The following is a 9,740-nucleotide window of genomic DNA, read 5'->3' on the forward strand; positions in this document are numbered from 1 at the left end:
GCTACTGTTCTTTCTGATTTTACTTTGGTTGGAACTGCTACCAGCTGCCTTGCTAGAGTTTCTCCTCAAGTTAGAATAGGTTATGGTTTTCTCCTTTCTTGTGTCTAGCGAGGGTCCATTCAAGCCATGACTATTCTTTAGGTATCTCTTTGGGAAATTACTGCAATTGAAGTACCCACCTGGTAATACGTTCCTAGGTCATTCCACTTCCAAAACATACCACCAAACAAGCATTATTTAACCAGGTACATGACATTTTTCCTTCTTCTACACATGATGTCAGTAACTTCCTTTTTAAAAGGCTGCAGAAGGTCTAACATTACACAAGACTCTTCTTTGTAGCCAGGTAGCTCAGCTTTTCCACAGCTGATATATGTCAACAACTAAAGGTGGCAAATGAACATTTTAGGAAACTTCCCATTTCTGGCTACAGAAAAGCTTATTTCAAAGAAAATATTTTGCTTTGCCTTCCCAGCATTTGTCATCATGAGCTTAGCATACTTGATGGCTTCTCCAGTTACCTTGTTTGGAGCAGGTGAACCAAGAGGCAGATTAATTTGAATGAAAGCTTGCACAGAAAATATGGGTTTACAACAATAATGAAAACATCTCCAGCCATATGGGAAGCATAGAAGCTTAAGCACAGACCTTCAGGACCCACAGCACAACTCTCGTAGAAGAAGGAAAGGATCAGAAATCCTCTAGTCTAATATCCAGCACAGGGCTTCCTCTACTAGACTGGTAAGCCCCATTGCTCAACTCACGTATCAATACTATGTTCTACAGCCACATTTTCTAAGCAAATTCTAGTAAAACAGCACATATGTGCAACTGTAAAGTCTGTTTCACCTCCTAATCACTTTCACGCATTTCTTTCACATATTGCTTTCCACCAGTTTTTCAAATCCCTAGCTAAATGACTGAAAATACTCTTATTTATCAAGGAAACTTGAAAGCAAAGTATGTACTTATGAGGCATATCCATGAAAAGGTGTCACTAAATACTTCAAAATTGAAGGGAGCAGCAAAGAACTTGGCTTATAAAACAAACAGGACAGAAGAGTCATTATACACAAAGCTCCTGAAGTAAGATTATAGTATGGAAAGCATTGGCAGCCAAAGTTAAGTACACACTGTTAGTGGAGAAAAACAGTTTTTGGAGAAACAAGCAGAAAAGTAAGTAATGAAATGCCAAATTTTTGAAGTTAAAGTCCTACTAACGGTTACTACTTTTCTAATAAAATCCTTATGTGATGTGAGGCAGGAGTCAACACTATGCTTGACCAACACATTGCCATTCTTGAAAAGAAAGTCGAGGACAAAGTACCTTCTGATTATTTAGGAAAGCAGAGCAGGTTAGTTTCAAACCATGTTACCAGCTTGGCAATTGGAATCTGTCTCCATACTTAGTAATTACTTACCATACTCAGGGCAATTAAAACAGTACTTTCTTATATTAAAAGCATATAAACCATTCTATGATGAACACACGACTTAACATGACCAAAAGTATATCCAGAAACAAATGGCAGCAGAGGTCTCCTGATATTCTCTCAACAATATGGTGTGTGTAGCTTTTCAGAAAATAATACATTAAAACTACGCCACCTTTAAGACTGTTTCTGCAGTCTCAGCTGCAGGTGTGTCATGTGTTTCCATCCATGCATGCTACCCCCCCCCCCCCCCCCGTATATGTTTTCTGCTTACCTTGATGACATGATCATTTTAGGACGTTCTGATTCTGTCAGGTCATAGGCTTGAACAGCATGGAAAATTTATCTTGGGGTAATTCTACCATAGTCTCAGCAGTAAAACTAAAAAAAATTAAAAACTCTTTAGAAGTCATTTTTAGAGCACGGCATCTTACATAAAAAGAAAACAAATTCAACACTTCCCATGTAATCACAAAAATTAAAACAATACAACCCTGCAAGAATGCAATCATAACTTTGGACTGTAATTATGAAGAATGTTAATTAACGTTCTCATTATATGAATTCAAATGGAGAAGCAGTACCAGCCCACTAGGAGTGCTATATAACCAGTGTCCCACCTTTTTAAGTTTTCTTGTTCCACCTTCTATCACATGAACTTAGAAAACTTCAGCAGATAGTAAACCAGCAATTCACATTAACTCACCAAAGAATATTACATTTGCTAATGATGAGAACTTAGGTAAAACAGATTAAAAAAAACTCCAGGAGCTCATGAGCAAGTCTGAAGAGCTGACAGCATGCTTCTTTGCACAATACCACCAGCAAGAAGAGCAGCTCAGATGCACTGATCCCTCCACTGCATCATTTAGTACAGAAGGCCAATATATTATGTACACAACATGTTTTAGAAAGTGCTGCAGTAAAGATACAGCATTGCCAGAAGGCATACTATGTGCCACACAAATCAAAAGGCCTTTATTATTACAAAGAAGTGTTGAGGATTATATAAAACCAAACAGGAAAAGAACCTACATTCTACTTCCTTTTGATATCTGAACATACAAGGAAAGAACAGCAGATTAGGTCACTTCTTGAACACAGGCATCTCCAAGCAAAGAGGCTAAGCAGCTACAAAGGACTCCCATAACTAAGCTTATGCTGTGTTTTGAGAAAAGATTACTTAAAAGGAATATAAAATCAACGTGACGTTTGTCAGTCAGTTTACTGATTCATATAGCAGCACACCGTCATAGAAGTCTTATTACATAGCTTTTGTTATAATCATTCTCCAGCATGAAATCAGATGAGTTCACCAGAAAATATTTACCTTTTCAATGAACTTTTATAATTATACATCTAGAGCGAAGAAACAGACCACTGCCATTACAATGCTGCGCGCTTCCTCAGAGATCAGACTGGGGACAAGGCCGTCAGGGAGATTTGCTGATGCATGAGGATTACTAGGCCAAGATAGCTGTTTTAGTAATCTTTGCCCATTAAGTAGATCAGAACAAAGCTCTTTTCCTTTTTCTCATCCTTCAAAAAGCAACAAAAGGACAAATTCCCACTGCAGATTTCACAATCCAGAACAGAAGCCTCTTGGTTCCTGCCCTTTGGAGAAGCTTCAAAGGGACAAGGACCGCACAGACTGCCCTGCAATATTTGGGCCACAGCCACTTATAAACAGAAGATGAATTCCAAGTGTAAACAATCGAAGTTTCTTAGCCCAGGTCCTAATCCCAATTCCTCATCTATTAAAGGTAACCTCAACTATATATAACTTGCTAATTAGAAAGAAACAAGGGGCTTTTTCTGTGGGTAGGAGTAGGATAAGAAAAAAACAAAGCTACTCAGTTTCTCTCAAAAAATTAGTCTCTTGGCTCACTGCAACAGAATTGAAGTAGTCATAGAAATACAAATAAAGTTTTATACAGTCACAGAATTCTCCAGCTAAATTTGATGGGCAATTGAGCCAGGGCTAATTTATGACCAAATACAACAGCAGGCCCTTGCTCCGGGCTATAGTTTGGAGCCTGGATTCCAGTACTCCACTTTTGTGCACACCAATATACCTGAGGCCCTAGTTTTGGGCAAGATATTTGTTCAGAGCTCAAGCCATCACCTCAAACCCTTTCTGAAGGGTTTGGCCACCACAGCAGCATGCTGCAGGTTTGAGGAAAACGCTTGAAGAAACACACAGGTGGGACCACGGCAAGCTGCATGGCACCTCACAAGATGGCTACTGAGTTGCAGTGAGCAGCTGTATCTGAAATTATACCTACTAAAAGAGGAAAGAATGGCAACTCCATGAGGTTTGCAGTCACACATCAACTGTATTTCCTTTGTCCTGGAGGACGAAGGGGAAAGCGTGCTGCCGCCTGAAGCTGAGGTGTGTTTACTGTATTTAAAACTTGGCTGTGCCTTTTTCTGTCCCTCCAGGGCAGCCCTGGCAACCTCATGGAGCACACCCCGCGGTTTCCCGACTCCAGCGCCGCAGGTAGGCTCCCGCGCCGCCCTGAGGCGCCCCCAGCCCGCCGAGCTCCCAGCTCGCAACGCCCCTCTCTCGCCATCTAGCACCCAGAGCCGGCCCCGTATTTTCGACGTGCGGGGCAGGAACAGGGCACGGCGAGAAAGTTTCTGGCTCCGCCGTCTCGGCAGCCCCCCGGTGAGGAGAGCCCCGCGGCGCCGCCTTCGCGCCCTTCCCTGAGGGGAGCACCCGGCCCCAGCGGCCGCTGCCATTTCGCTTCTCAGGCGGCTGTCCCTCAGGGCGGCCGTGCTCCCTTCAGCCAGCTCCCTCACCTCAGCAGTGGGCCGTGACCGAACTGAGGTACCTGTAAGTGGTATGCTACAGTTAATTGAAAATAATAATGTTGAAGTTGGTGCTACTTTGCCACTCCCCGCTGCTCTGGCACAGCAGTATGCCATGGATGTGTCTGGTATAGTACCCCCTTACCCCAGCAGGTTGACTCCAAGTGTTTGTTTCCTGCAGCACTGGCCTGCTGGGATAACAAGGCCTGTTCATCAGCTCTGAGCTAATGTAAGATCAGTAGAAAACTAAACACTCATTTAAATTTCAGAGTTGATGGACAGATAGTCACCCAGCAGACACCCAAGGACAGCCTCCAAGGACCTCACTTATAGTGACAAAAATTTACTTGTATACAACTGAATTTGAGCCAGTTCAGGGGCATGTGACAGGCTTTCCCCCATCCTCTGCAGCTGCCTTAGATGAGGAAGGTCCCACAGGTGACAACTAAAAGACTGCAATTCTTCAATTTTGAGTATTTTAATGGATCTTTGTGTAAACAGCATCTGGGTCCTCCCTCCCACCAGCTGTAAAGAGCAAGAGACAGGATGAAAGAAGAGGATGAGGAGTTAAAATCCAGCTCCTAGTGTTGTTTTCTTAACCATTCCTGTCTAACCAGGTGCCATACATAACTAAAAGTTAATGACCATCATCCATTTAAATACCTGGAATTACAGATAACGTGCCTAAATCAGATGGGTTTTTGTCAGCATGCAGAAAAACTGAAGAGCTATAGGGGTGACTTCTTCCTCTTCAGTGCCTGCAGGCCTGCCCTTTCAGCTGTAAGAGTATCTACTCAGTAGCATTTAGTGCTGAGGGCAAGATGATAAATAGACACTTAGTATTGCAAATCCATCAGTAACAGTAGTCCAATTTCTAATTTAGTAAGCTTCTGCCCAAACATCAGCAAAACTAAAATGACTGTTTTCCCCTTACTAATCAGATTTCTGAAATGGTTTTATGCTGGAAAACACCATTAATACCATTTTTCAGAAAAAACGTTTTTGCTAATTGTGAGTCATAATCAAGCAATCAGTAAAACATAATCCATTATGTAGAAAATTGGAAAATTACTTATGTCTTTCTATGCAAACGATTAGAATTAAGGTGGCCTTCACACTTGCTGTTTGCATTGTGTCTTGTCTCAAAGTATATTTTGTGCTACAATACTACAAGTCTTGGCCTCAAAGAATAAGTGCTGCAAGAGAAATTAAGGTTATATTCATTCTTACGCAGGTAGCTTCTAATATGGTTATTCTTTAGACAAACCTTTAGGGAAAGCCTGCAGCCACCAGAACTGTGCCTACATACAAGCTATGAGAACATAGGCCTAGTTCCATGCTCCAAGAGAACCATTTCCATGGTGCACATGGATAATCCTTTTCACAAGGGTATATAACATTGAGTATAGCTTGATTGAGCAGGTGGTACTTCAAATTCAGTTAAAGAAAATAAAGCCTCACTTGCCGAGCTCACTTTCTGAGAGTGACATCTACTCTGGCAGCTTCTTGTCTGTTCATAAACTAGAGAAAAGTTTTGCTTTCACCTGTCTCAATACGAAATACCTTGTCTAAAGAGTAAGGACCAGCAGCTCTGGTTGTGGTATGTAGTTATGCACCCTCACTCAGGAGCGCATAGCTTACTATTTTTATTAATCTATATTGTGAAGTTTTCTGAGTGCTGGAAAGTTTCATACAGTAAGTATAATTATTAAGCTGTTCTGAAGTTGCTTAGAATTTATGTTCATTTGATAAGACCTACTATGTATCAGGGGTTAGAAAAAAAAACTAAGTCTCCTTAGCTCACTGCAACATGAGAAAATAGATTGTGAGAGAAAGTAATGCCAAGTTATAGCATATATATGATATAGTTCATCCTTTTCTTATAGGCTGTGCAGCATATTGAAAAGCTTGAGTCTTCTGAAATAGATGCCTTCTGTTTTTGTCTAGACTTTCAACTGAATGATTTAAGTTAGTGCAGTTACACTCTTAATCACATGCACAAGAAACAAGCAAGTCTGTATGGTTTGCCCAGTGTTAGAAAAGCAATTGAGGCATGCTTGTTGTTGCAGAGTTCTTTAAGACAAACTAGAACTTGAGTATTTAGCCAGAGCTCACCACCTTTTACTTCCTTTGCGTTGCACAGAGTCTAACATGGGAATAGATTATGAAATAAGTGTTTGGAGGTTAGTCAAGCAAAGGACTGCTGGTTACTACACTATCAAATGATAGGGTCTATTGTAGGAAACAAAAAGAGTGATTTCCAGTTCTCCATTTTAGTGTCCCTGCAGAATAGCTACATACAGTAAATCTTCAGTAACGCAGCAGCTATTTCTTGTGATCCTGGCAACACAATAAGGCATGAAAAAGTCAGCTAGATAAATGAGATAGCACATCCTTAGGTAACAGTTGTCAGCTGAAACCTGTCAGCAGGCTGGGCAGATTGCAGATTGCTTTAGTCCCATCAGTTAGGCAGAAAGGTAACCTGCAGCCTCCCTACTCTTGGGAGGTCATTCTTATCTCACCAGGAATGGAGGAACACATACCCTTATTGTTCCTACAATGACTGAATGGCAAAAGGAACATGCGATTCCAGAAGCTTCATCTTAAATCCTTTGTAATCCCCTTATGGCTCATCAAACCTCTTTCATAAATCTCAGCAGAACAGCAGCAACTGCAAGGACTAAGACCGAGACAGAATCACAGAGAAAAATGGAAAATGCACACTGCTGAGAAGGCTCACCAGCAACATGATCAGATGGATATTCCTTACTGCTTTTCCATACTGAAGTGTTAGGTCAAGTGTTAAGTGTTAGTGCCAAACGCCAGGTCAACTTTGCAAATTGTTACTAAGATCTCAGTAAAGTCAGCATTCTCATTTTTATCATTATTTTTATCTCTTCTTAAGCTGATGCACACCATGAACTCTCTTCTACAGAGAGGAGAGTTCTTGTATTCTCCTCTCTTCCTTTGCCAGCCTAGGAAAAACAGTCGAATTAAAGCTAAACAATGGTTCTCTTGTCATCTGCAAATATTAACAGGAACAAAAACACTAGTGAGGGCGAAGAGTTGTTTAAGCTAAAGGGCAATTTTGTTATGAGATCAAGTGGCTATAAACCAAGAATAAATCTAGGTTAGAGATTAGAAGGCTGGGAAAGTGTTCCTGAGCAAGACCTCATATCTCAGTTAATGACTGAGATAGGAAAAAAAAAAAAAAGAAAAGAAACTAGGTTTTAGCAAGTTAAAATTCAAGTTTTAAAGGAACACATTCCATTTTCTCCACATTCACAGAATGATTAAATTTAATTCGGTTCTACCATCAGTTGTAGCGTACTAACTTCTGGGCAGACCAATATGCTTGCTGCTCTAAACTCAATTTATAAACCACTTACTTCATATTTCTGCTGCTCTGAGAACTGAGGCTATTTCCCAGCTAAAGAAAGAATCAGTCATTGCAAGTCTAAAACCCCAGAGAGTGCATCTCTGCCATTTCAGGGCATGAGCTGTGAGGTAATCCTGGTGGAATATGAGGACTCCTGTGAGGACAAGAAATAGTTATTGTGCTAGTAACGCTAATATAGAAAAGGACAAGTTACTTGTGCAAACATACATATGCACTGGATGGAAAGCCTCATTCCATGAAGTTCTTCAGACACTGCTCTGGATTTTGTCCTTGTTCTGTAGGGTACGAAGTTCCTAAAGGCAGGGAAGGACAGTACTTATCTTACCTACTTCTCCCATCATCACATTAGCACTGATGTTAGTATAACAGTGTATCCTGGACAGATAATAGTACTGATAACTGAACATCACAGATGGGCTAAGCCTGAGCAAAAGTCACTGTGGTTGACAAAAGGTACTCCCGGGATTATTTGGATATTTCAGGAGAAGGGTGGAACAAGCATAGTCTGGGAACGTGTGAAATCTGTCATGCAGACAAGAACCTTTTTGTACAGGGAACTGTAGTACAGTCACTCAGAACAAAAACCTACAAGCCTCCTGGAGGCAACTTAGTGCTCAAGCAAAACACAAGTTTGCTTAGTGCTGCCTCCTGCTCTACCAGAAGCCAAGCTAGTTTCACAACTTCTGACTTACATCGTGATTTCTTAGGAAAGGAGCAAGCTCCATAAGTGAGAGACAGTAGTTTATAAATCCAAGTTCACAGCAAGCTTGCAGTTAACACAATCTTCATCCCATCCCTCCCTTCATTGGGAAAAAACACTCCTCACCCCTCGACACAGAGGTAATGAGATGAAGAAAACAAACACTATACAACTATACAGAAATGCAGCCCTGCTTTCCCCTCCCCACCCTACACAACGATCATTTAATTCTGATGGGTGCAGGCAGCAGCAGATTTGGCAGTTATCCTCACCCAGTAGAAGCACGTTTCCTGCTGGCCACATTCTGACTGTAGCCCACTGTCGACAGGCTCCGTATCTCAGTAGCTGGGCTAAAACAGTTAAAAGATAGGCTGCTTTTGTAGAAGAGAAAGCAGAATTTGCCTTCTCCCATCTTCCTTTTGCTCTTTGATTCAATATCTTTAATTCAATCACATTAGTAATTGTATCCCCACTTTTTTAACCATACAGGCCGTCAGACATTCACTCTTCCCAAGCCCAGATTACTACCAGCTCCAGGACTGGGAGTTTTGCCTCTCATCCAGCTCTCGTTATGGTACTCAAACTGCTAAATGCATCACAAACATGTATTTTGGAAGAGTGGTAGTTTTACGCCGCCAAGTGTAAAGAAACCATAATCCTGCTGGCTTGGAATATCCCAGCTCCACCTCCAATTCACTGCTCTTACTGTTCAGCTATATTTTTTTTTAATTGACTGGATTGCAGAAAGATGTCTAGATCTACTGCAGTCATACAACACTTTGTCCTGCAGGTGTCCTAGGGAAAAAGAAAAATATACATAGTTAAAGTGCTCTGAAGAATTAAGTGCCACGAACAGAAGTCTATGCTGCATGTAAGGAGGCTTTTCTCCTGAAGGAGAGCAGAAGCAGCCAGCAGGGGACACCACCGCTGATAGCTCACGGATCTGTGACAGCCTTCATGGCGCTCTGAACTAGCTTGCACGCCTTGCGTTGCCAAAGACGAGCTACTCCAAGCTGTAACCACCAGTTAGCTATTTGCTTGTCACATCTCTTATGCAGGGCAACCAAATAATACTTCAGTAAAAGCTCTACGTGTACGCCATTTGTCTCTGCATATCCCTGCCTGCACTGCAGAACAGGAGTACAGCTCTAAGATTGTGACGTGCTGAGAAAAAGGATATTCCCCATACTCTTTTACGGAAAAAGAAGGTGGATAGGAGCCTTTCCCCATATATTTACAACCCTTGCTGTTTACTTCTAGTTGCAAAGTACTACTGCAACAGCTCCTGGTTGAAGGGCACAGGAATGCAAGGTGATTCTAGCTGGACTGCTTTTTCATGAGCTACAATTACTGTGTGAGTCTTTCTGAAGTCCTCTCATAGAAACAAAAGGAAGAC

The 9,740-nt window shown here is 41.5% G+C and overlaps 1 protein-coding gene across 1 annotated transcript in view; it reads right to left on the reverse strand.

Moving 5' to 3' along the window:
- Positions 1-9,131, reverse strand: part of LOC310905612 (uncharacterized protein) — a 724,478-nt gene extending 715,347 nt beyond the window's left edge. Inside the window, exons 1-3 of the mRNA XM_083852137.1 lie at positions 4,390-9,131; positions 2,764-4,267; positions 1,708-1,814 (exon numbers count right to left, since the gene is read on the reverse strand). The gene's annotated coding sequence lies outside the window, so the exon portion shown is untranslated. The remainder of the gene's footprint in view (positions 1-1,707; positions 1,815-2,763; positions 4,268-4,389) is intronic.
- Positions 9,132-9,740: the final 609 nt, after the last annotated feature.

Source organism: Anser anser, assembly GCF_964211835.1.
Source record: "Anser anser genome assembly, chromosome: 11".
In the NCBI taxonomy this organism is placed as follows: Eukaryota; Metazoa; Chordata; class Aves; order Anseriformes; family Anatidae; genus Anser; species Anser anser.